A 25,821-nucleotide genomic window follows, 5' to 3' on the forward strand; every position below is an offset into this window, starting at 1 on the left:
CCAGCGATCCACAATGATCCCACCATACGTGAGATCTGAGCTTTCTCACCCTGCTAGCAGAGAAGGCTTTGCAGCCAGGAGCGATTTAAAGGGGAGCACCCCACCCAGGAGTATCTCAGACCTGTTGGGAGTGGAGAGAAGGCATGCTCCATCTTGGATTCACCAGCTCCTTCAGACAAGATTCTTCCTGTCCACGTCCATGTGCATGCTGACTTCCCCGAGTCCCCTGTCTCAGCACCTGAGTCTCTCTCACTCTTCTGCTCTGGCTTTGGGAGCAAACAAGCCCGGGAGGACTGGTGTGGACAACCTGTGTTTCTTCAAGCTTTCTAGTTGAGCACAGGATGAGGCTGTTATGGTCTGAAAATTTCCGTCCCTTTTCAAACACAGAGGTTGCAATCCTCACCTGGGCTGGTAGCACAGAAAGAGAAGCTTTTTAGGATGTGACTATATGTGGAGCAGAGTCCCTGTGCCTGGCGGTGCTCTCAGAAGTGTCACGTCATAGAGACCACTCCCTTCCCTCAACAGATGGTTGGGATGAGAAGACAAGGATGCATGAAGAAGTCTCACCAACCAGGCCCCTAATCTGTTAGCATCTTGCTCTTGGATATTTGGGGAGTTGTGAGAGATTCATTTCCATTACGTAAGATATTCCCAGTCTGTGGCGTTGTGTTAGATCCCAGAGAGACCGAGGTAATGATTTAATCCCTAGTGCTGGGATTAAAAGTGTGTGACTCCCAGGTACTGGGATAAAGGTGTGAGCCACCACTGCTGCCCATTTCTCTTTCAGGCTGGATCAATTTTGTATAGCCCAGTAAGGCCTTGAACTCACAGAGATCTTCCTGGCTCTGCCTCTTGAGTACTGGGATTAAAGTGTGCACCACCACCGCCTGGCCTCTATGGCTAACTAGTGGCTGCTCCACATTCTGAGCCTCAGGCAAGCTTTACTTGTTATAGCACAAACAAATATCACCACACCCACCCTCTGTCCCACCTTTCGAGTTTGTATGGTTACAGGGAGACTTGGGCGGGATATAAACTGAAGTTAGGGTTAAAGACAGAGTTTTGGTTAATTATTATCTTCGTCCATCTGTGCTACTGTAACACATTGCCCAAGCCTGGGTACTTTGTAAACAACACAGACTTATTTCTCTTCATCTGGAGGCTGAGATGCAAAGAGGCCAGCACTTGAGGTCTGTTGAGGTTGTCTGGCTGTGTCAACACACAGGGGAGAGCAGAGAGCTGTTAGCTCCCTCCTTTCTGCTGTTTGATAAGGTCACAGATTTCTCTCTTGTGAAGGTTCTCCCTGCACTGGACCCAACTCTCAAGATTATCATATTAGGGTTTAGTTTTCCATGTGAAGACGTCCAAGTTAAAAAGGAATTTAACCATTTGTTCAACAAACAATTGTGGTAGATACTGTGTTGAGACAACAGAAATGGAAAAGGGAAGCCTGACCTGTTATTTAGTTGGAAAGGATGATAAATAAATACATTTTTAGAATAAAAACTTGGCTCAAAAATGTCAAAAGAATGTAAAAAGTAGCCTGTGTCTGTTTATTGTGGGAGCAAAGTAGACACAATGCCTTCGTATTTGGGGGAGATAACAGGAAAACGTTCCAGAGAAAGTGAAGGCTGATCTGCGTCTTCGATAGGTCAGAGCCCCCTTGGAGCCAAGGACCCTGTGGGAACACTGCTGTAGAAGCGGTGGCAGACAGGCAGACATCTGATTGTCCCTCTGCCCCCAGAGGGAACAGGGAGCCCCAGAACACCCCACGCAAGACCTTGGGCTGCCTATTCCCAGCCATGCTCGGGAGGAGGTGTAGCGATGGATCCTGCTGTCCTTAGCGAAACCACTGGTGTGCTCAAAACAGATTAATCCCCAAACAAACTCGCGGCTCAGGGTTGAAGCTCACGGCATTTTATATTTGTGTGGTTCTGAGAAAGACAAGCACGAGCAGGTTCTGAAGGCCTGAGAACATTCGGTGGAGAAGAGCCGGTGAGAGGCTGCTCTGGACTTTTGTCTCCAAAGCCAATGATTCACTTTTTATTTTTTTAAAGGCCTCTTAATTTTATTACATGGGGCTACAAGAGGCCGGTTTCATGGAAGTATAAAATGTACTTTGAGTAATTCCCGTCCTGCCCCTGTCCCCTCTCTCACCCTATTAATCTCCTTTGTTCCCCAAGAGAGTCTTGATTCTACTTTCATGTCATCTGTATGTGTTTGATTTTATGTGTCTATAAAGACTAGAACCCAAAACAAGGGAAAGGTGGTGTTTGTTTTCTTGAGACCGACTTAATTTGCTTAGCATGATCATTTCCAGGTGCATCCATTTTCATCTTTCTTCTCTGGTCTCTCTGTCTGTCCTGGTGTATGTGTGTGTCTATGTGCGGGCAAATGGACATATGTATGCTCACACACGTGGAGCCAGCAGTTCATGTTAGGATGCTTCCTCAGTTTCTCTCTACCTTACTGTTTGGAGACAGAAGGTGTGAGCCTGGAATGTGCCCGTTAGCTAGGCTGACCGGCCAGCCAGCCCCAGAGACCCTCCTGTCTTTGCCTCTTGTGTGTTGGCATTATAGATTCATGCCTCTGCTCTTTATTTGGATGCTGGGGGCCTGAATTCAGAGCCTCAGGCTTGCAGTAAGCAGTTTGCTGACTGAGCCACCCCATCCAGCTTCAACTTCTCTCATCTTTATGGCTGAATCAAATTCCGCTGTGCACACGGCCTGCATTTTCTCCACCAGTTCCTCTGCTGCTGGACACCTAGGCTGGTCTGTAGCTGAGCTGTTATGAAGAGGGAGGCAGCAGATACTGCTGTGGGTGTCTCTGGGGTGTGTTGCCATGGAGTCCTGTGTGTGGGTGGACACCCAGGAGTGATATAGCTGGGTCACACAGTAGGTCTAGTTTTCAGTTTGCAGAGGACACTCTCTACCCATTTCCGTGGTGGCTGGACTCCTTTGCGTTTGCACCAGGAGTGCATAAAGACTCTTCCTGCCCACGTTCTGACAGCATGGCCACTTGTTTCCTGCTTTGCTGTTGTTCTAACCAGAGTGAGAAGGAATCTCAATAATGTCGTTTTTATTTGGACTTCTCTGATGGCTACTGTTATTGAATATTCCTCAGTGTTCTTATTGGCCATGATTGGGAGGCATATCGTCTCTCACCAGCTGTGGGAAAGGCAGAGGAACTGGCTTGAACTTGGTGAGTGATAAAGCAGAGAGAGCCCAGAGTCCCCACCCTTCTAAAACAACCATTCTCTGGGGTCCCACTGTTCTGACCTTTGGGCCTGTGAGGGACATTTCACATCCTAAACATAGCACAGTCCAGAAGCGGATCTCAGTGCAGTGCCTGCCCAACAGGAGAAGAAGCTTTATCCACAGAGGGGTCATCAACCAAAGTGAGAGAGAACAGACTTTTCTCACACCAGGAAGCACAAGGAAAGCCAGGTTCTGTCCTGGAAATGTGCCCTTGAGGGACCGGCATAGCATTCCTATAGCGTGCAGTCATAGATGTTGTCCTTTTCTAGTTCTAGCAGGCTGCACACGGATAAGAACAACTATAAAATCAAAGAGAGCAACGCTAAGCAGACAATTGCAATCCATTTGGGCTGCTGGGGCGGAAAGACCACAGACCAAGTGTTGTATCAGCAGCTGCCACTTAGACGCCGTTGCACTGGAAACTGAGGGCCTAGACTGAGGCACAAGCAGGCTTAGGGTCTAGTGAGTGCTTCCTGGTTCATAGACAGCACCGTGCCATGGTATTCTCATGGCTGGGAAGGCTAAGAGGGCAAAGGGTATGTACACATATGCACATGTGTGTGTGTGTACACACGCACACAGCAGTCCTGTTCATTTTGGCCCTTGCTTTTGATTTAATCATTTCTGGAGACCCCACCTAATATCATCATGTTAGGTCCCACACACATTAAATGTACAGCCTAAGCAAGCAAGCAACAAAATCAGACATGTGTATGTTGCGCTAAACTAAACAGAAATAAAGTGTGGTCAGCAAGGCCAAAGAGTGGACTGAGGTGGGATTCAGCCTTTAGTGTATACTTCTCCAACGCCCAGACTTCCCACACCTCTAACACTACTGCTCGCTCTTCTCTCTCTCTCTCTCTCTCTCTCTCTCTCTCTCTCTCTCTCTCTCTCTCTCTCTCTGTATGTGTGTGTCTGTCTGTTTCTGTCTCTGTTTCTGTCTCTGTCTGTCTGTCTCTCTCTGTCTCTGTCTCTCTCTCTTTCTCCTCCCTCTCGCTCACCTTTATGGGTCAACCCCTCAGAGTCCTAGGAAATCTCTTTCCCTTTCAGGTCTTCGTTCTTTGCTCACGGAACCCAACCTTTCCTAACACTTAGTGTCTTCTCTCACGCGGACAGTGAGTATCCCGTCTCCTGTACCTCCCTGCCGTGGTCCAGGTCAGCACCAAGAACCGAACTGCGGCTCTGTCCACCTGCTCAGGCAAGGAACGACTCATAGGGGATGTTGCAAGCAAAGGGTCTGCTTGCTCATTCAAAATGTGGGTAATAATATTCCCCGTAGCCTCGTGCCTCTTGGGCATGGAATACTTGCGTAAAAGGTTTTTGGGCTCCTGGAATAGAGTATAAATTAACAGAAACAAGGCAAGGCTGTCATTATAGAGCAGAGCCAAGCTCACTTCATCTGTGAACCATGCAGTGAGGGTGAGCATCACAGTTAACTTCCTAATCTCTCAAGTTCTTAGTTTTAGCGCTCTTTGAAAGGAATTTCTCTATTTTTATGTTTGTTCACTGTGGTGTCAAATTTATACTTTTTTGCGTTGAGTTTCAGCGAGAATTTTATGCATTGTCCTCAGAGAGTTGGCTTTTGTGCACAGCTACTTTTGTCAACTGTGTCTGGCAGGCTTCGCGAGGCTACAATACTGAGAACGCGGGAGGCGGATGTACTGGTACTCAGCATTGGATGAGATCGCCTACCTCAGGGTTGGGACTGCGGGTCTGCAATTCAATCTGTGAATGGGCAATTTTCTCTCCTCTTCAGCAATAATAGCACTCAGTGCTCCGAGGGCTGATCTTGAGTGTGCCGAGCTGCCGGTGTAAGGCCCGGCTGAACATCTTCCTTTGTGGTACTGTGTCACTCTCCAGAGCACTGTGAATGCTAAGCCTTGTTCTGAAGTACCTGGAAGGACCATAATTAAATAAGGTCACAGATTCAGACAGATACTGGAGGTACGCAACACACAGGGGGTTAAATGAGTGGGATTCAGGGAGAGGCAAACCAGAATCAGGTCTGGATCCCCGTTCTGAGGGTAGCCTGGCTGTCCTTGGCCGTATTAATTGCACTTTTCTCAGCTGAGGAGAGACGATGCTTGCCATCTTACACGGCTGTGATGAGACCTAAAGTAAATAATGAATTTAATACTGTTCCCAGGGTTTAATAAATGCCTGGTAAAGGTTACCTGAGATTATTAATGTAACTGTGGAGGATTCCATTGTCTTCAGCTCTTAGCATTACATCAGCAGCTGGCCAAACACGCAGAAATGTGGAGGTTTTCGTCCTAGTCCATCTAGGGCACAGCCCTCGACTAACAGAAAACGACCAATCTTGTGAAATGCTTTGCTGCTTTGTCTTCCTTTTCTTCTTTTCTTTCTTTATCTTCTTTCTTTCTTTCTTTCTTCTTTCTTTCTTTCTTTCTTTCTTTTCTTTCTTCTTCTTCTTCTTCCTTCCTTCCTTCCTTCCCTTCCCTCCCTCCCTCCCTCCCTCCCTCCTCCTCCCTCCCATCCCTCCCTCCTTCCTTCCTTCCTTCTTCTTCCTTCTTTTTTCTTTCTTCCTTTTTTTTTTTTTTTGTTGAGACAGAGTCACTCTGGATGTCCTGGAACTCACTCTGTAGACCAGGTTGACCTCAAACTCAAAGAGATCCACCTGCCTCTGCCTCCTCAGTGTCTGGATCAAAGTGTGTGGCCACCATGCCCAGATGGGATGCCACTTTTGAGACGGGGTTGTGAAATCGTGTGACTTCTGTCTTGGAATGTTCACCAGGTAGACCCGCTTCTGCTTACGAGGTCTGTCTGTGGGAGTGACTTTGAAGACCATCCCGTCATCTCTCCGCAGTGTTCCTGCGGCCGGGCTGACTTCAGCGTCAAGCTTGGGTCAAGGGCAAGCAGGCAAACCACACCTGGATTCCTGCCCACGTTTGCTGTTAGGGACTCGGCACGCAGCAGTCCGCAGCTGCTCTGCTCCAGCATCCTTGCTCTCTGGAGCTCACTGGCACCCGTCTGGCCTGTGCTGTGGGGAGAAGCAGGGGTGGAGGAGATAGAAAGGGAGCTGTAGCACAGATTCCACATTCTGAAGGTTTTGGGGACTGTAGCCATTGCTGCTGTGATCCCTGTCTCCTCCCAGATAGCCACCCAGAACCTGTCCACTCTCTCGCTCTGCTCGTGTAGTGTTGTGTCTTCGTGGAACTCCCTCCCACCTTCTCTGACGGGATCTCAGGCCCCCTACCAGAGACCCTTTCCCGTACACCCCACAGATCGGCTGTGGCAGGCTGTGCTTCCTTTGTTCACAGTTCTGACAACTCACTTGCGAAGCATGTCTGATGTATGATTCCCTCCACAGCATACGGACTGTGTCTTCTAAAGACACCCGAGTCCCTAAATAAACTCACGGTTGACCAACAGGTGCGCTGTGCCTGTCTTTTTAGTGTCCAAAGGGACAACAGACTCTCGGGTGGCAGTGTTGCCTAAATCCACCCTCTTATGCAGAGCAAATACACTCTGCTTTGTTCTCTGAAGTGACTTGGGGCTCATGTCTGTACTATAAATAGACCCAAAAGGAAGAGAAAGAAATGCTCACTTACCCACTGGGAAACAGGCAGGCAGAGTGCTTGTAGAGAGATCTGTCAACAGCGCGGGGATGCGCAGAGCCTCACTGTCAAATCCCCAGTGGGCAGAGACCTGGGAAACCCAGGGTTTAGACCTCCTTTAGCCCCATTAACCTGCAAAGGAGATAGAGAGATAATCATTTACTTCCTCCCCTTCCCTGTGAGTCTGATAGTTCCTGTCGTAGACTTTGGAGGTTTAAGGAATGGGGGTGACACGTGTCTCCAGATTGAGACAAGTCTTATCCTAGACACACTGGACCTATATTTGAAGTGAGGTAAGGGGCCCATCACACTGATGTGACAACCGCCACGTTTTCATGTCTCTAAAACCTTCCACGTGAGCCCTCATGCAAAACTCAGTGCTAGCTTCCATGTTTGGTCTTCAGTTTACCACGTAAGGGGGCATTTTTCATGGGTCTGGGGAAATGAGTCAACTGGTGAAATGCTTGCCATGCAAGCATGCGGGTCTGTGTTCAGATTCCCAGAACCCACATGAAAAGCAAAGCTTAGTGATGTGCACTTGTGACCCCAGCACTGGACGGGAGGACAGGAGAGTCTGTGGGTCTCACCCACTAGCCAGTCTAGACACAGTGAGCTCCAAGTGTGATCTGGAGAGCCACCGAGGAGGGTGACTGCTATCAACCTCTGCCAAATGTCTACATGTATGTGCATGCACACCTTCCCACACATAGGAACACGTGCATGGACATGCATGCCCCCTTCCATTCACAGAGGGACTCTGTTTCGTCTACCTGCAAAATTCTGCTAAAGGAACACACAGCAGCACTTCCACCAACCCCCATTCACATGCTTGATGACAGCATAACACTGCAGGCACTGAGAGCCACAGCAAATACAGAGTTAGTTAGGAGTCTCGGTCCCCCAGTGTCCTCACCGTCAACACTGAAGTCAGTTTTCAAAGATGGGAAAGAAAGACGAAGCCTTAAAGCTTCACGATGCAAAGGGGCTGGACATGTGATCAACGTCTGTGGTTTCTATGACGCAGGAGATGGAGCTATGTTTTTTTGTTTTGTTTTGTTTTTGTTTTTTTTATGGATCAAACCAATAGAAATGCTCTAAGATATCAACTGTTTTGTTTTCAGGAAAGGCAGTGAACAGTGATTTCTAGGGAAGGTGGAGAGGTGGTGGAGGACAGCCCCGGAGGAGCCGCGCTGCAGCCGTCTCTACGCGTTGCGTTTAATAGGCCACTCCAAGATTTCTGGATCCAACAGTGTGAGATTCTCCACTGTCTGTCCCACGGGTAGCTCCGTGCTCGCTTCCAACTAATTTAGAGTTTAGAACATGCGCTGAGCAAATCCACTTTGGAATATCGTTTGCAATTTATATCTTATGAGAGTATGACATCAGATTTCACGGTCTTTGCCTATTCTTGTGCGTGGTCCTTGGTTGCTGTGGTAACAGAGTTGCCATGGATTACCCTGCAGGAGTTACAAGGGTCAGCAAAGACCAGAGCCCTGCCATTCTTCATTCAAAGGTAATTGTCCCTGCAAAATGTGACTTGCTTCAATATTTAAGACCCGAGTGCTGATATTAAAGTGGAATGATACTTCAGTTAAAAACCAATAATTAACCTTGTCCTCAACTCCAGGTCACATTTTAATAGCAATTTCATAAAGTGGACATTCCTCTGTCTTTTATTCTTGAAGTCCCCAGACAGGATTTACATAATCCATCTCCTGGAAAAGCACACGGGTAATTGTCGCAATTTATTTCACGGTGTCGTCTAAGCCCTTGAGACCTCCCAACTCCGGTTCCTCTCTAAGAGGTAATTGTGCACATCTTGGGAATCTGGAAGGTACTGCTAAGGTCCCAGACACCTTCCCTTGAAAGGATCCACAGACTGGAGGGACTACTGTCCCCACGGCCTTTTTGCAAAATTTACTTTTAGGTAAGCATATGGCACTTGTCATTCTGGTAAGTACCTTTCCACAGGATCAGCCCTTGATGTCCCAGATTTGCCATGGTTACCTCGCAGAGTGATTTGGGTGTCAATGTGGAGACTGTACAACCGGCTTTTGCTGTGTCCCAACCCTTCCGATGATGAATTAAGAGCATCCTTAAGGTATGAAGCTGCCAGTCTTCCTCTGACACTTCTTTTCTCACTGGGTTGCCTTAAATCACCACAGTCAATGCCTACACAGCATGTCATTAAGGACCTTGCTTAAATACCTCCTTAAAATTCACAGTGCCAGTGGCATGAAATTCCGGCCCTCATCACAAGAAACAGGTAGAAATGTTCCTCTCTTGCAACACAGGCATTTGACATTTCTTGGCATTTTATGTTATTTGAGAAAGTAATTTCAGAAAGCGGTTATATGATAAGTAGCTATTTTTAATTATCACAGACAAAGTTGAAACTCATATATTTCATTCACATGTATACAGACATATATATAGAGAGAGTCCAGGCAGATCCAAACATATTTGAAACATTTTCATATTAAAATATAACATAAAATTTTGATTGTTTGAAATCTAGGAATCTAAGTATTTTAATAACAAAAAGCTATAATAGTCAAATTTGCTGTGTTCAAAAATCTCCCTTTGTTTATTTTTAAAAAATAAAATTAAAAATGGTCTTTCTTGATTGCCAGTTTTGGTTCTTAACGATCGATACAATCGGATGTGATGGCACATTCCTTAGTGTTAGCTAGGAAAGGAAGCAATCCCAATTCACTCAGTTATTAAATACATTGATTATATGACAGAACATTGCTTTCTCTGAGAAGAGAAATTTTATTCTTTCTGCGGAGTACAGAGGAACTCGGGGCAAGGTGTTTGATTCACTTTAGAGTCTATTTAAATTGAAAACCCTGTGGGTGAGTTACACTACTCCTAATCTGATTTTTGGGTTTGAATCCATATCTCAGCATGAGGAGAGAGAGAGAATGAACTCTGGAAGGTCAGTGTCAAGTTCACTACAGAGACTCTGTCTCCCTTGTGCTGACCCCGCGTCCGAGCCCTTTCTCTGCTCAACAGGGCTGAAGGAAGCCAAAAGGAGACATTCTGTCCACTAATCAGCTCATTACTAAGAATCCTCTAAGTGGCTTTTGCCTGCACTCCTCCGGTTTCAGGGAATATCAACCGGTCCTACTTTTACACCACTGCACCCAGGGCTTACTCCTTACTCCTTGTTTCACAGACTTGACTTTCACGAACGAAGGGCAAAGGCTCCTTCTTCAAGGATTTGCTGTAAATATATGCTGTAAATATGAGTTACTGTGAACATATTCTTTAAAAGTTTGCACCTCCAAATGTGGTCTCTGAGTGTCAATGCCTCTTATGCCTGCGATGTTGGGGGGGTATTCTGTCCCTGTGTGTCACCTGTCCCCCAACGTTCCTGGAGCCCAGAAGGAGGTGGCATGGAGGAGAGAGAAATCAAACTGAAGTGTGGATCGGTTAGACTCAAATCACAGAATGCATCAATTATTCTATCTGAGACACCAACACGCTTACCAAACACCTAGTGTTTGTTTGCACTGATTTTGACTGTAGACGTTATTATTTTATCATGGCCCCGTCTCTCCCTCTGAGGAGTCACTCAGCTTGCCGTCTGCTACAAACTTCTTTCAAACATGCCCATGAAGGAGAGAGCCCACATATACGCATCTAAAAAGATTGTAATTCTTTAAGACATTTCTTTGTTTATAATAGATAATCTGATGTAATCCAGGTAAAAGATTTTTAGGATTGATTGAACAAGTACTAACTAAGATGCTTTTAAATAAACACTGCTCTATATTAAACTATTTTTTTATTGTCTCTCAATTCTTTATCATTTCTTTTTTCCCTCTGGAATAGCACCTTCTGAATGACAGACATTTAAGAGAAAACTTTTCAAGCAAAACATAACAAAGAGCTCAGGACCGTCTGGGATGACAGGGCAGGATATTTTTCCTAGACAAATTGCCTAGTCTTTTCTGCCAGCTCCATCTAAGTTCCCAGCCTCAAGTCCCCCTTCCAATCCTTAGACACCAAACAAAAGCACTCAGGCTTGTTCCTCCCCACCTTTCTTTCTGAGGTCTGAGATCAGCTCGGGACTGCTGGAGGGCATTGTTCCTGAGTTGACAGGCCTCGGTCCAGGTCCTTCAGAGGCTCAGTGCAGGAGAGACAGGCCGGCCCCCCTGCCGGCCCATTGTGGGCTTGTCCTCAGTTGCCTCCCAGGTCTGTAACTGGTAACAACAGCCTGAAAACGAACCTGTTTGAAAGGACAGAGACTGTGTCTCTCCTCTCCAGCCAGGGCTTTCAGGATCTAGAAAACCCTGAAAAGAAGTTAGGATCCAACCAAAGACATCGGCAAACTGCAGGGGTCCTTTCTGGTGAGAGCAAGATGCTTTATTTACTTCACATTAGAAAAAAAAGAAAATCCTGTATCAGGCCACTTCTGAAGATATTTTACTTTAATTCAGAGAATGCATTTTTTTAAATTAAAACCAAACAAATAAACAAACATTTGGCATCGTACATTTGAAGGGTACAAACATCAGTTGCTAGAAAAAGCAGTCTCCCAGGGAACCACTTTTGGTAGTCCACAAGCTTCTGATGGAAATAAATACTTTATGGAAAAGCAAGCCAATGTTTTCAGTTAAAATTTCTTGGGCAAAATTCCAAATTCCCTTTTATTCAATTGTCCCTTCCAAAAGACGTCAACTCCTTCATCTTGAGTGAGTGTTTATCAGGATACACAGTGTTCTGCTAGTGGACAGTAGATACTCTGTCTTCTTTGGAATGGCCTTGCAGCTCTCTCTTCTCTTTCTGTTCTACACTTTGGACATGACCTTGGATGGAGAACTGTGACTCAGGCCAGGCCATGAAACTTTCAGGGTCACTTTGGCTGGGCTCAGAGATCCTGTTAATTTTAACTTGCCCCCGAATTTACACTTTGTAGAAAGAGCAAAACCAACAAGTGTTGCTAGGTAAAACACAGTTTCGTGATTTTGATAAGTATTGATTTTAGTGATGGATTGACAAAATAAGACAGGTATTTAAAATATAAATGTCAAATCCTTAAAAGTCCACCATCCATGAATTCTTGTATATTATGCAGCTCACTGCCTAACTGGAGCCAAAGGAAGACAGAAGGCGTCACAGGCACATCACACACACAGACTGCACGCCATTGACATGCACTACACACAGGTGTGTGTGTGAGCATGTGTGCCAGCACAGGCCAATGGACAACTTGAGTGTCTCCTCTCAGGTCTCATCCCCTTACATTTGGAGACAGGATCTTCTTTTCCTTGCTTTATCTCTGCAAACATTTAAGCCATCGCCCAACTATGCGAACTCCCCCTAGATTGTTTATTTCTTTTTAAATGTGATTGATCGTTGAAGGGTGGATGATCTGGTACTTGCTATACAGTCCAGGTTGGCTGTCAACTCCTGGTGGTCCTCCTGCCTCAGTCTCCCAAGTGCTAAGAATTAGGTGTGTTTGCTGCTATGCTGGACATTTTCAATGGCAAACTTCACCTCCTCTCTCTCTCTCCTCCTTTCATTGTGAATCGGCAATGTTTCTATTTGAGCTACTTAAGCATTTTATTAATTAGTTCTTTGACAGTTTCATATAACAATTTCTGTCACCTCTTCTGCAACAGTTCCTAAACCTTGGGTGTGGAGGTGTGTTATATGTGTTCTTTTGAGGCTGACTATTCTACAGTCTCCTATTTTTTGAACCTGGACTAATTAGCATTGTCTGTGCTAATTACCACCTACTGAAAACAGAACCTTTCTCAAAATGAGGTTGAGAGATGCATTGATCTACAAGTTTGATGGTAAGTCTTTGGGAGCTGGTTTAACACTGTGCTGGCTAGTTTTATGTCAACTTGACACAAATCAGGGCCGTTTTGAAAGAGGGAATCTCAGTTAAGAAAATGTCCCAAACAGATTGACTCGTGACCAAGCCTCTGGTGCATTTTCTTGATTGATGATTGAGGTGAGAGGGTCCAGCTTGCTGTGGACCAGCTGCTGGGGTGGTTCGTCCTGGGTGCCAAGCGAGCTGTAGGAACAAACCAGAAAGCGGCATCCCTCCATGGAATCTATTTTAGTTCCTGCCTTAAGTTCCTGTCTTGATTTCCTTCGGTGGTGGACTGTGGCGTGCAAGGGTAAATGAAACAATCGCTTTCCTTTGGTCATGCTGTTTTTAACAGCAATAGAAACTCTAAGACAAATGCTCTGTTGGTTTAGCAGAGTAGTAGTGGCTGTTTCTCCCCTAATTCTGCTCAACTGCAAACACTTGGTCTGATAATGGTGCAAGGTATGTGTCTCTATCTTGTAGATCAGAACTTAAATACAGTCAGAAAGTAGTCGGATACTCCCCTGCCACTCTTTATGCATTTATGTTTACTGTATTTATGCCACTGTTAAACCATTAGGTATATCCTGCTGGACTGTTCCTAGACAAAAATGGGATATTCCTTGCTTTTCTGCATTCAAGTCTCCTGTTGAAGCTTCCATTTCAGGCCCTTGTTCTGGGGGCCTGGGAGAATGGAGTAAATCCAGTTTTCCACTCTGCTTTGGGGAGTCACAGTGTTCAATGCTGAAAGTTTTTTAATCATAGCAAGGGTTTGTAAGAAGCTGAAGCGCCTAACAAATTCTCCCCAGGTGGCGGCAAGTCTCACAACCGTACCTAATGTTACGTGACTCATCCATCACCTGCTCTTTATTTGAACGCGTGCTTACAGAACACCTGCAGTAGGACCGGGAGGCTGCTCAGAGGAAAACAAACACGGGGCCGAGCCAAAGCCAAAGCATTCATCACCTAAGGTGGAAGAAAGGTCACTGGTAACAGATGCTGGCAATGCTGTGTGGTGAGAACCTCACCTCCCACCTAATATAGGCTGAGGTTTGGACACTGGAGAGGAAAGTGCCCCCCCCCCCCCCCCCGAACACCTATGTCCTGCCCTTCCATCCTCAGTCATCACTAAACACAACTTGGGACCTTGGGGCCAATTATAGCCAATCAGTGGCAAGAGAGACTGAGGTCTGAGCCCCAATATGTCGGGACTACTTGCTTCCCTTTCTTCCTTCATGGTGGGCAAATGGAGATTGCTTCAGTAGGTAATGACCATGAATGAAGGCTATCAAGCAGGGCTCCTTCCTGGTCTTAGTTTCTGCGTAGCCACTGGGGACTTCTCAGTTCCCCATTGGTCATCAGGGTCATTGAGAGTAAATCAGAAGATTCAAAGTTGCCTGAAGAAGGGGCCTTGAAAGTGTCCCCTTCAAACGCCTCAAGCGAGTCAGACAAGTCTGGAGAGGAAATCAGGGGCCAGCACTCCTAGGGCTTGGGCCTGCCTTGCAAAAAAAAAAAAAATAAAATAAAACTGGGTTTTCTCTTGAGGCACCGGGGAGACACTGAAGAATTTTAATATCTTTTCCACCTTTGCACCTGGGGAAAAATTTACCAATATCTTTTGCAGAGCTCAGCTAATCTGACACACTAAAATCTGCTTTGGCTAATAAAAAAAGGATCGATCTTCAGCCCTCAGCTTTAATGGTTCAAACATGTAATGCTTTGGATGTTGCACAATTGGTCCTCGAGTCTCAGGGTTATAGGACAGCTGGTGGGGCAGCTTGAATGTTCTTCCAGTCAGACATAGCATTGCATTTACAGGTCGGCCTACTCGCAGGGCAGGCTTGAGAAGGCCAAGGTGCAGTTGCCGACAGATTTATAGGCCTTTAAAACAACACTGAAGAAGCTCCACATAGTCTCAGGGTGTTCTCCCAGGTTCCAAGATATTCCATAAAGACTACATGCATGGCTTTTACATACGACTCAAGATCTACAGAGAATGACTTTCCATTCCTGACCGGGGAGGACGAGGATCAGTAATGAAGTTGTTTTTATTTATTTTTTTTTTATGTAAAACGCTTAAATCCTTAATATTTCTAGTGAATGTTACGGGGAAAGTTATAACTTCCATCTGATTTATGACGGCAAAGATAACACCATATGAGAAGGACACTGGTGTTCTTGTTGCCTGTAACGAGGACTGTGCTCACTTCTAGTTGGTAGCGGCTGGGAGGCACATCACGGTGCCCAGAGTACAGAGCTGAGTGGCTCCAAACGTCAACGGAGCCAGACGCTGACAGTAGGTCTCTGGCTTTCTTCTCCTCTCTCTCCTAGATATGTCACACCTCTCCCCCAGTTCCAGGCCAATTTATCAGACAGATGTCAGCCTTGGGCGATGAACAGTCACCTACTTACATACTACATGCATCTCACGGGCGTCTCAGACTTAGTGTTTCTTCCCATCTATCTCTTTTTGTTGTTGGATTGTTGCTTCAGGTTTTCAAGACAGGGTTTCTCTGTGTAACGGCTCTGGCTATCCAATAACTCACTTTGTTGACCGGGGGGGGGGGGGCTCACATTCAGAGATCTGCCTGCCTCTGTGTCCTGAGTGTTGGAATTAAAGACATGTGCCACCACCGCCAGGCCTCAAATTTAGGATTTTTAAAAAATTATTTGAATTGTTCATCTCAAATGAACTTACTTCCTCCGATTTTCATCTCGGAAGTCAGCATAGTTCACCCAGTGGTGGAAACGAGAGTCCATAAGACCTTGCTGAAACCCCCATTTCTACAAAGCACCAACCGCGTTTGGTTCCTCCCTGAGACTTGCCAGTTCTGCTTCCAGCAGTTTCTTGACTCCGGCTGCTTGTCTCCTGAATTCCAAGGCTCCAGTGTATGAGTTTTGGAGAGATTGCACTACAGCCCTCGGGGCCGTGACTCATTCCTGAATGTGCCCCTTCCATGCAGAGACATACCTCCCCACTCTCTGCTTAATTACTCTGTTCACACATCCTGGAGGACTTGGGTTAGATGTAGCTTCTGCAGGCAGGTAATTCTGATGCCTCCATGTGGGTTGAGGCGCTGACACTCACCACAGCTTGAGCTTCGATGCCCAGCTGTTTCCAACAACAGGTAATCTTCTATTTAGTTGTTGATTTTTCTGGCTGAATGTTTTTCTTTCCCTCGTAGATTGTAAGCCGTAGGAAGACCGAAACCACACATAATTCTCTTACCACTGTATCCCTGCACCCTGTGCGGTGTTCGGTAGATAAATCCTTAGCACTTATTAGACGAACACAAAGAATTAGAAAATGCCACCTTCTTAGTGTTTCTTCATCTTCATTTTTAATGCCATGCTTCCTGAAAAGGGATATTCTTATCATTTCCTTCCATGTGTTTCCAGATGGGCAACAGTAGGCAGAGAGCTGCCGAGATGCTGACGTGTAGGGTGGGTGCTGGTGGGGCCCCAGTCAGCTTTTTATACAGTGTGGTGAGTGATTTTCATCTGCTCTTCAGAAAGATCACTAATGACTGCGTGCCACAGACATTTACGGTGGCTTTTTTATTATTCCACAAAGGTTATATCTTTGAATGCCAAGGTTCTTTCAAATAAAAGTTCATGAAAATTGCACATTCGGCTGCCATAAAGGGCAGCACAAATCACGCTGAATAAGTGCACGCGTGCACACTCTTTGCTTTTTCTTGGCGTTGTATTGATTCAGTTTGGAGAGCGCATTATATCACTGACAGAAAGAGACGAGCATAGGAAAACAAAAATATTATTACTAAATACAATCAAGCAACTTAGTATTTAATGTGCACACACAAAGACCACAGAAGGTGGTTTCTTTGTGGGTGGGGGTGGGGAGAAATATTGGCGTGCCCCTGTACCTCTCCGGTGTTATAGCCAGGTCTTCACTCAGACTGGAAAGTCAAGGAGAAAGACCCACACTAGTCTTTCAACAGTGTCTACTGATCCATTAAACTTAAAATAGATTCATCTCTAGAGACAGTCAACTTCCCGGACACAGCAATTACTGTGAAAGATGGCAAGCCCAAGACATCCATTTAGTAGGAACCTACCGCCCCACATAGCTCCGTCCATAATTCTCCTCCTGTGCGGGCCTGAGTGTCTGTTTTGCCTACCTATCTAGTCCCTGTCCACTCCTCCTCTAGCTTCAAAGGGTAGAGAATTCAGGGTTTCTGAACCTTGCAAAATGCTTCTCTGGAAAGGCGGTGGAGGTAGGATACTCTGAGAAATATCTAATCAACTTTAAAAAGTTAAGAGAAATCCCAAAATAAAATGCAGTCAAGGTCAGCAGTTTTCAACCTGTGGGGCTTGACCCCTTTGGGCTTGGATGACCCTGTCACAGAGGTCACGTATCAGATATTTACATTATGATTTATAACAGTAGTACAATTACAGTTATGAAGTAACTTATGCTGAGGGGTCACCACAACATGAAGAACTGAATTAAAGGGTCGCAGTGTGAGGAAGGGTTGAGAACCACGAGTGTAGGTGATGTACTGGGTTGACCTATAGCTAGCTAATCTGAAGACATCGTGATGAACTCAGTTCACGTAAAGCCGACGTGCTCAGAGGAACGAAGCAAAGAAGCATGCTTACGTATTTTAAAGTCTGTTCCATGAGCAATGTGTTCTGTAACAAAATCCATCGGATTTGATAAGAGCCTAAAGCGGGATTCATTTTCAAGTTGGAAACATCAAAGAAACTTTTATGCGCTGCACAGAGAACAGTAAGCATGGTGCAAATTCACTCATTCTTAAAACTAATATTGATTGATAGATGGTTGTGAGGGAAGTTACCCTACAAAGAGTTGGGAGATGGGACTGAAATAAAATACAGATAACCAGGTCCCATCCCCTCCCTAAGGAAAAAAAAAGCCAAGACCCAGAAAGACAGCACTTATTTTATCTGTCAGGCTGCGTTAGAGAGACCGCTAAAGTGGAGCGCTTTTCCCTGAAAGAAAGAGAAAAATCCACCAAGTACCTAATCTAGGTAGCAGTGCTGTCTTGGGAGTCTGGGGGAGTCTGGCTGCTCTTCAAAGCCTTTGAATGCTGTGTGTTTGCATCAGACTTCAGGGTGGGAAGCTCTCCTGGGATGTGTCAGTTTGCGATTCTGCAGGGCACTGTTCAAGTCCCTTTCTTTATGGCTAACACTCCCAAATATGCATGGGCGGGCTGGAGATCTCTGCTTGCCATAAAAGGGCATGTATGTCTTGGTTCAATGTATTTTCGATAGCTAGACCTCATGAAGAGCAAATGTATTCCAGAGTTGCATATGTCTATGAGACTATTGCAATTAAATATGAGAAATGATTTGAGACCCTTGAACTGTAAATTAAAGTCAGTACCTGCTTCAAAATCTAAGGTTAAATAAAATACCTCCTCCTTGTTTTGATTCTCTCTTCTCTTCCAATTTCTCATTTACAAGCCAAGTTCTAGAATGTGACTGATAATTTTGTATTCTACACCGTGCTGGGTAGTTTTATGTCCACTTGAGATGTGCTAAAGTCATCTGAGAGGAGGGAACCTCGATTAAGAAAATGCCTCCATGAGATCTAGGTAAGCCTGCAGGGCATTTTAAATTAATGGTTGATGGGGGAGGAGGGGCCAGACTGTTGTGGTGGTGCCATCCCTGGGCTGGTGGTCCTGGGTTCTATAAGAAAGCAGGCTGATCAAGCCATGGGGAGCAAGCCAGTAAGCAACACTCCTCCATGACCTCTGTATCTACTCTTGCCTCCCAGGTTCCTGCTCTGTTTGAGTTCTTGTCATGACTTACTTCAGTGATGAACAACAATATGGTGTTGTATAAACCAAATAAACCCTTTTCTCCCCAAGTTGCTTTTGGTCATGGTGTTTCATCACAGCAATAGAAACCCTAACAAAGACAATATCCAAGTTTGATTTTTTACTAGAGCTATAAAGACTGTTTAACTCTTAATCACAACTTATTTGAATATTTCCTGTCAACTTTTGATTTATAATTGCTCTCTCATGGTTCTCATTGGTGAGTCTGTGTGTCTCGACCGGACAGTCTGACCATGGCTGTTGTAGTCACCGTACTGGAGACATGTGATTATATGCCCACACTCTAGGCATTTGTATTCACAACATCTATGGCTCCTTCAGCACCGTGTCAAAGCTTTCTCAAGGAAGAGGTCTTCTATAGCTGCTATTATAACCTTGATTATCTTTGGCCAACCGTGGACATCTGAGAGAAGACATCCCTAAATGTTCTTTTGCTTTGGTTCTTTGAGATAAGGTCTCAACATCCAGCTTGGGTTGGCCTAGAACTTACTATGGAAAGGAGGCTTGTTGTGACTTCACACAGATCCCCCCCCCCCGCCTCTGTCTCCTCAGTACTAGAATTTAAGGCACATGCCACCATCACTGGTTCCATAAAATTTCTTGATAGTTCACTACATGTAATGACTGTTATAGACATTTTAGAAAATGTATTTTTTCAAAATAATTTTCATGTGTTTCTAGTGTTGGGGATCAAACCCAAGGCCTTGCCCATGCTGGGCAACCATCCTATCATTGAGCTACCTTGAACCTTCACAGTCACACCTCTTTAATTTCTTTTTTGATAATCCTTTTGCAGGCTGAATTTGAAACTATTTTAGAACTATTATTGTTTATTTGTCTTGGTGTTTTGTCTGCATAGATGCCTGTGTGCCACGTGTGTTTCTGAGAAGGCCAGAGAGGATGTCAGATCCCCAGGAACTAGAATTACAGATGGGTGGGAGCAACTGGGACTTCACAAGAGCAGCAGGTGCTCTTAACTGCTGAGCCATCTCTTCAGCCCTTCTCCTTACAGGTTCTATGCTAAGATAGGGTGTCACTAACTCACCTGGACAGGCTTTCAATCCTCCAGCCTTAGCCTCCCGAGTAGCGAGGACTGCGGCCCTCCACCAGGACACCCGGATCACGGTAATCTCTTGACATAGCTGTGACTGTCATCCTTTTGCTTACAGATGGCATAACCGATGCCTAGAGAGGTCAAAAGTCACCGTTAGGAAACGGCCACGCTGGCAGCAAGGTATAAACGTTTGAAATCGCTACACTCACAGGTAGGATCTTGCAATGATTTTCAAATAAAATTATACTTAATTGAAATCGTTGCCATTTTCTTAAGCCATTTAAATTACATTATATCCAGATGGCATATATGCTCAAGAAGAAAAGAAGTTTTGCTTTGCTTTGAAACCTGAAATTCAGGGAAGATTTATCAACACCTGAGCTGTGATATGCTGCTTTAGGCTTCTCCTGCTTGCCACACCAGAACAAATACCTGGTTCCTGGGGCTCTAAAAAATGATTTATTTAAAAATTTCTGGGGCATACTTTAATATCCCAAATTATAGAAAATACAATTTTATCTTTTTTTTTCTTTTTCTAAATGAAGTTTCAAAGCTAAAGCTAAGTGTCACACAGTTGTAATTCCCATACTTGGGAGACTGGCGTAGAGGATCAAGAGTGTGTCTTAGGCTATACTGGGAGAACTTATCTCTAACTACACAAAATAAAAATAAAAAAAAAATCAAGTTTCAAACACATTTCTATGTAGTCTACCTTCTACAATCTCTGTACTTGTATTAGGCCCAGGACTAACAGCTGATGAAGTCAACTGTGAGTCCCAGGCTGACCTGGTTGACTGTGTATGAACCCACTATACCTGTGTTCTCCTAGGTGGCTGTAGACGGCCACCCCATTTTCTTTCCCATATCTAGGTAGCCCCACTAGAGCATCTTTGCAAAATGGTTCCTTAAGAGGCTCACAAATGGCTGCCATCCCTGTGTCTTCACAGGATCATCTTGGTGTGTATCTGTCTCGTGTTTTCTTATGAGGGAATGAATCCTCGGCTTCAGGCTCATTCATATGACTTCACTGTACTAAAGGTCCTATCTCCAAACTGTCACATTTGGAAGGAATGGTGATAGGACTTAAACCCATGGACTTGGGGAGAACCCATAAGTTACATCAAACTTATCTGTCTATCCACTTTATCTATCTATCTATCTATCTATCTATCTATCTATCTATCTATCTATCTATCATCTATCTATCTATCTATCTATCTATCATCTATCTATCTATCATCTATCTATCTATCTATCATCTATCTATCATCTATCTAATTTATTCCTTATAAAAACTCTCCAAGATAAATGATATTACTGGGCAGTGGTGGTGCAATGCCTTTAATCCCAGCACTTGGGAGGCAGAGGTAGGAGAATCTCTGTGAGTTTAAGGCCATCCTGGCCTACAGGGTAGTTCCAGGACAGCCAAGGCTACACAGGGAAACCTCAAAATAAGAGAGGGAGGGAGGGACGGAAGGAGGGAGGGAGGGAGGGAGGGAGGGAGGGAGGGAGAGAGAGAGAGAGAGAGAGAGAGAGAGAGAGAGAGAGAGAGAGAGAGAGAGAGAGAGAGAGAGAGAGAGAAGATACTTGGACATTTGCAGATATCAAATTGGGGAAGTAGAAAACGGTGTGATAATCCAAGCCTTTCCAGTGGGTTGATATCTTTTCTAAGCTCTTATGCCACAACTGACTTAAAATTTGACCTTTGTTATGGAAAGCCAGGGTGATTTTGCTGAAGCATTTCTCTCAGGTTCCCCAAGTATACTGGTTTAAATGAGGAACGTCCCCTATAGACTCATGTACTTGAATGTTTGGCCCCAGTTCATGGTGGTGGTTGTAGACCTTTCAAAAAGGGAAATTTTGTCAGAGGAAGTGTGTCACTACGGGTCTTGAGGGTATATAGCTCCATTCCACTTCCTGTTCTTTCTCTTTGCTTCCTGTGTAGGGCTACAAATGTGACCAGTCAGCTTTCCGAAGCCACACCTCCCTCTTCATGGTGGACTCTATTCCTCTGAAACTATAAGCCAAAAGAAGCCCTTTCTTCCTTACATGGCTTTGGTCGTGATATGCTTTCACAACAACAGAAAAATAAATAGTATACCCATGCCTCATGAACCCCCCATCTAGAGCTAGCATGTCAGCTAGTCAAGTAAGGGCTACTGTTTGGATTAAGTGCCTTCTGTGGTTTAAATATCCCCCTAACGACAACACCAATTATCTTGGGATTGGGTTAGTGATCACAGAAAGTCCCAGCAAAGGGATGCCTTCAGCCTCCTATCCTCTTTCTTTGAGTGCTGCTGCCCCTGTGTGACACCTTCTCCCACCTCACTGTGATTCCCAAGCCCTGGGCAGGAGTCTGGAGTGCCGAACCAGTTAGCGACTTCCCTGGATGGAACTCTTCAATCTAGATGGCTTTGAGCTGGGGTTTGTTTGCCTGAAGGATTTTGCAAGCTTTGTTTTAGCAAAGCAGAGGCCTTTTCAGGGTCTTACACTGAGATTTGTGTGGCCAGCTCTGAATATTAGAGAACACGTTTGCTCTCTCACTTAGTGTCTGAGTCCTTTCTCTGCGTGTGAGCGCTGAATCCTAGCTGATAGGGGTCAGGGCATGAATACAGTGCCTGGGTCTCCTTCTGACAATGCTGCAGGCACTGAGTTATTAATTGAAATCCCCAGTTTGCCAATTGCAAGGCTTTCCTTATAATGAAGATCTATATTTTAAATTCAGTCCATCTGAGCAGAAAGTACAAAGGTTCAGAGGAGGTCAGCCGGGTTCCCATGGATCCTAATGTCCTGTTAGGGGAGCCGACAAAGGGGTCCTGAAGCTAAGTGTGTCCTGAGGTGGATTCTGATGGGTGTCCCATAGAAGGAAGATATAAAGGGCCAAGAACATAGCTAGCATCAGGATGGAAGAGTGTAAGTGATGTGTGAAACTTGGGGAGACGTTCTGGGTGTGTGTTTGGGGGGAAGTGAGGAATAAGCCAGCTCCTAAACAGCTCAGTGAGGCAAGAAGACCAGGAATGGCCATGCCACGCTATTAGGAGCTTCCAGAGGGGAGAGTCACTTGCATTTGTTAGAAGCGGTGTCAGGTGACAGAAAGCTCTGCAGATATCAGGGCTCGGAAGACAGGAAGGGGGTCACTGGGAGGACCCAGCAGAGAGGCCATAGCTCAGATGGGCAACCTCAGTGGTGACAGAGAGGCAGGATCAGAAGGGAGTTGGGAAGGTATCCCTGGTTTTGTCATAAAGGGCATGAGGTTAGGAGCTATGTGTGAGGTTAGGAGCTATGAACAATGGTGTGAGATTCCTATGGGAATGGCAGCTTCCTTGAGATACACTGAGCTGGGTCCCACTTTGGCAAAATGATGTAAACACAGTACACAGGTATAAAATCCTCAAATAGAAAAATTTTCAAGTTAAATGAAATTTTAAAAGCTAGCATAGACATGCGAAAGACCAATGGGACTCTCTGTGAAAAGTCAGGGCTCCGTGTAGAGGTTGGTATCCCGCATAGTATTGACTTCCCATCCAGAACCAGGAAAGCAGAGTTCACGAAAGGTCTGCGGTGAGATGAGACCGTAGGAGACGCCTTCCCTACAAGATAGGGACAATGAAGTGGCTGAGATCATCTGTGCAAACATTTGCTTAATTAGCATGCCATGACGAGATACATATGATCTCCGTGTGTTTATATACACACAGATCCTGTTACTACTAAACACAGAGAACACAATGGACAAAGAGGCCTAAGCCACAGTAACTGCAGATGCAATGCTCACCAGCAGCTTCCCACTCCTGCCACAACAGACTATCTGGTCTCTGTGGTGGTGTGAAAGAAAGTGGCCCCCAGAGGGAGTGACGCTATTAGGAGGTGTGGTATTGTTGGAGGGGGTTTGGTCTTGTTGGAGGAAGTGTATCACTGGGTGTGTGTGTGTGTGTGTGTGAGGGGGGACTTTGAGGTCTCTTTTGCTAAAGCTTCCCTCAGTGTGACATGAAGACCACTTCCTGTTGTCTGCATGTCAAGATGTAGGACACTTGGCCGCTTCCCTGGCACCACGGCTGCCTGCACGTCACCATATCGCACCATGATGATAATGGACCAAACCTCTGAAAATGTAAGCCACTCCTGTTAAATGTTTCTCCTTTGTAAGCGTTGCTGTGGTCATGATGTCCCTTCTCAGCCTTAGAAACCCTAACTAAGACAGTATCCCTTGGACTGTGAGCCACAGTAGACTGCTGGGGGCCAAGGGAGATAGCAAAGGGTGAGAGCACTTTTCTCCTCCCCTGGAAGCCCAGGGTTCCATCCTCAGCACCACCCCCAACCCCCCCTGGGCGGAGGAAACCAAAACAACTCAAATGAAGAAACTTTGACATTTTGTGACATTTTCCCTATTCCTATCTTAGGAAAGATGCAATTTGAAAGTTAGACTTGTTTAATTTAAAATTGTAAGTCATGATTGTACCTGTGTTTTATCAGATAAAATACACTTAGTACCACTGTGTATATACCAGCTGGGGGTGGAATGGTGTCTGAGAGGAATACACTTGTAAATTGTATATTTGGGACTGTGTACATAGCTATGGCTTTTAATTCTTATAAAAATCAAGCTATTTGCTAGTTATAAATAGCAAAGGGATCTTAAGGCTTTTGTCATAAATTTCTCTTCTGTGAAAATCTGAATCTGAATCTGGGGACAGTTTCTGTAACTCAAGGCTCTGGTGTTTAAACAGAAGCGTCCCCATTAAGGATGAGAGGTAAAGAGTCATTTAAATGCAGTACATAAAATCTTTCAGCATTTTCTGATGGGGCTGAGGCTTACACTAAAGTCACATTTATTGATTTTAGAAACAAGTACAGATGATAACAGAGCGTGGTCTATGAGGTAATAGTTGGGGTGTGGCAATGGGAAGGATGGGTAGCAGGGCATGGGTGGACCCATGGAGCCCAATGGCTGGCCATCCTAGGATAGAGGAAATGGGGAGGATGGGTAGCAGGGCATGGGTGGACCCATGGAGCCCAATGGCTGGCCATCCTAGGATAGAGGGAATGGGGAGGATGGGTAGCAGGGCATGGGTGGATCCGTGGAGCCAAATGATTGGCCATCCTAGGCTAGAAGAATGCAGAGCCCAGGGGCTGCATTTTATAAAGCATTTTTGTGACTTGGTCTTCCAAATTCCATTTGTTTGGTGACAGTGTTGTGAGTATTAGGACTACAGGTATGTAAAACTCAGAATTTTAGATTCAGAAAGGGTCTACCAAGCATGCCTTATTTTCATGTTAATTGTGAGTGGATCCAACGAGGTGTTTGACTGTGGTGTAGATGACCCTGTGTGTGGTGAGGTTCTGGACTTTGAAAACGGATTCTTTCATGAGACTCATTTGTCAGTTAGCCGGAGATATTTCTCTAGGTTTCACCTCATTAATATCTACCAACCAAGACAAAAGTAAGACTCTTCACACCTAGAATAGAGAGGCGTGTGTCATTTTAAGTCAAATCTCAAAGCAAACCTACCCAGAGAAAGAAACTTGTGGTCAAGATGGCACATTCTTGATAAGAGACAATAGAGACAGACTGCCTAGCTAGTTAGTGGTATTCAGCCATAACTCAGACAGTCAGAGAGAATTTGAGCAGATATAGCAATAGCTGATTTGTATGTGCACATGTGTGTGTGCAAACCAGAGGTCAGCGCTGAGTGCAGTTCCTCAAGGTTCTATGCTAGGCTTCTTCTTTTTCTCTTAAGACAGAGTCTCTCACCATCCTGGAGTGTGTCAATTAGCCTGGGTTGCCTGATCATCTCCAGCATTATAAATACTTCACACCATGCCTAGCATTTTATGTGGGTGCTCGCATCCGAGCCCAGGAGAGTTGTGTTATACAATTTGTCCATCGGACTCCGCATTGTCTTCATTGTCTAATCTAATTCCCACAACAAATATACAAAGTAGCAGTATTTTTTTGTTGTTGCTGTTTTAAAATCAGTGTTGGGGAGTTAAAGAAGACCTGCAGATGGGTGAGTTGGCCAAAGCCTGGGAGAAGGCTTTAACCACACATGACTGTCACTGCGAGGACATTGCTTTTACTGTCTTTTTATTCTGCTGTCTTTGAGCTTTGGCATTATGGGTAGTTTAGTGACCACCTTGAACCCGCTGTCCCTGTTACTGTCACCAGTACCTGAATGAGACAGCTTAATGGAAGCAAGGATTTTTTTTCCTTCCACTTTCGAAAGTTTTAGTCCATCCGTGAGTGGGTAAGGAAAGGTGAGGTTCATGGTAGTGG

The sequence above is a fragment of the Arvicola amphibius genome, chromosome 4 (genome assembly GCF_903992535.2).
Source record: "Arvicola amphibius chromosome 4, mArvAmp1.2, whole genome shotgun sequence".
Classification (NCBI taxonomy): domain Eukaryota; kingdom Metazoa; phylum Chordata; class Mammalia; order Rodentia; family Cricetidae; genus Arvicola; species Arvicola amphibius.